A 2,489-nucleotide genomic window follows, 5' to 3' on the forward strand; every position below is an offset into this window, starting at 1 on the left:
ATTTTTATGCTCTATAATTACATGATATGAATTATTAATGTTTGATTGAGTGCTTGTGTATCATGTGAATTGATAAGTGCTAAAAGTGTAACACCCCTTACCGGTGTCAGATGCTGGGACAGGGTACGAGGCATTACCAGACTTAAACATAACCAATCATACAAAACCGAGTCATGAAATTTTATCCAAATTAAAAATTTTCATATTTCATCATAAAGTCCCTAATATGGGCTTATGAGACCCAATACATACTTTGAAAGTGGTTCAGGACCAAACCAAGAACTTTTGAAAATTTTGAAAAATTTCTTAAAAAACAGGGGCACACGCCTTGAGCACATGGCCATGTGGCCAGCTGTGTGGATGAAAGTTAGGCTATTGACCAAGCCTTTTTCCATCCAAACATTTACACACTTATGTCAAATTTATAAACACACAACATGACATTATTATAAACGTACAACTTAACCAATAATAGCCAACATCAATGGCCTTATACAAAATGAACTATCAAATAACATAGTCCAACATTTTAGGCCAAATCAATTATGACACATAACAAAATAATAAAGTCATCTATACATGCCATAATTCATAATATTGCTTTCAAAATACCAAAAGAGTGTTGATAGTGTGGATGGATCTCTGACGATCTTTGTATCCCGAGCTAGGTTGATGACACTATAAGACAAGGGAAAGAAAATGGAGTAAGTATATAGATTAGTAAGTTGGTATGTAAATAATAAATAATTTATTATCATGCTTTTATCAATCCTCATAATGTGTTCTCAAGATAATACAATCATACTTGCACATAGTTTCACTATTCACTCATGTTCATATCAAGCTGTCTACTCGAGTCATAGTCAATAAATTATTTATATCTTGAGCTACAAAACTCCAAATTAAGATCCGCTGAATTTTTCTGAAACTAAACTCACATATATTCTTACCATAAAATTTTTAGAATTCATGGTTTAGCCCATAAGTACAGTTTATTCTTTAAAGTCATCCCTATTCTGTTGTCTGACAGTTTCGATCCTTCTTCACTAAAAATTAATTATCTCCTTGTAGAGGATTTGGATGATGTTTCTGTGTCTTTATATTAAAAATAGACTCATTAATAATTTTAAACATATAAATTCTAACCCATAATTATTTTTATACAATTTTTAATGAGTTTCCAAAGTTGGAATAGGGGATTCCGAAATCACTCTGACCCTGTCTCATAAAAATTCAAATATCTCATAATATGAAATTCTCTTGCTTACATCGTTTCTTTTATGTAAAACTAGACTCAATAATATTTAATTTCATATCTTATTCAACCTCCAATTCGATTTTCACAATTTTTGGTGATTTTTCAAAGTTATACAACGACTGCTGTCCAAAACTATTTTATTACTAATGTTACTCTTTCATGTTTTCTTTGTATTAACTTTCATTTACACACACATAACACCAAGCATGTCCATAGCTAACCATTCCAATAGCTAGTCATTATCAAATATTTACAAGTCTTCATAGTCATACTTACTCCACATCAACCTTACCGAAATTCGATCACATATTGAGCACATTGCTCATGAATATATATATACACATGTACCTGCACTCATTCATCTCAGAATCACAATCATTTACACTTAGTCATTTCTTGTTGAACACATAAGAATATTAACAGATACATCGAAATATTGCACAGAGTGTCACACTTGTAGCCAAAGCTACTTCACATCACTTATCACACATAGTCTCGTTCTCGAGCTATTCACATTCGCGGGTCTGCTCACACAAGTTGTCGGTCATTCATAACTACTCAGTGCTGCCGATACAAGCTGTCAGGTATCCGTAACACATGCCGAATTATCCAGTCACTAGTAGAACTTATAAGACCAGCACCCGGATTCACTTAGTCACAATTTCACATAGTTTTCACATAGGTTCCTAGTGACATGTCACTTGTATCCTTTTCTATTCTTAAGGTTCAACCGGGAAATTTCTCAGTTGTCGATATTTTGTCAAATACATCAAATATTCAACCACATTTCACAAAATATATCAAAATATGAAAGCGTAAGTAAAAACGATGTATTATTTACATACAAACTTACATCGGTCTAAAATATCAAATGTTTGCGTCTTAGTCCACAACCTTGCATTTTCCCCGGTCAAGATTAATTCCTCGTCTTTCTTGATCTATAATAACACATTTAACTCATTTAATACACATATTTTCAATTCAGCCCCAAAAACACCTTATGGAAAAAATTATATTTTTGCCCCTTACTTTTCACATATTTATAATTTTGCCCTTAGGCTCGTAAAATGAAAAGTACTCATTTTTCTCATTACTCAAGCCTGACCAATTCATATTCCCTCTTATAGCAACCCAAAATTTTCACTAAATCACATTTTTTTCTTTTTTTACACATATTTTATAACTTTTACAAATAAGTCCTTTTATGCAATTTCACTAAAAATCACTTAGT

Source organism: Gossypium raimondii, chromosome 3 (genome assembly GCF_025698545.1).
Source record: "Gossypium raimondii isolate GPD5lz chromosome 3, ASM2569854v1, whole genome shotgun sequence".
Taxonomy (NCBI): Eukaryota; Viridiplantae; Streptophyta; class Magnoliopsida; order Malvales; family Malvaceae; genus Gossypium; species Gossypium raimondii.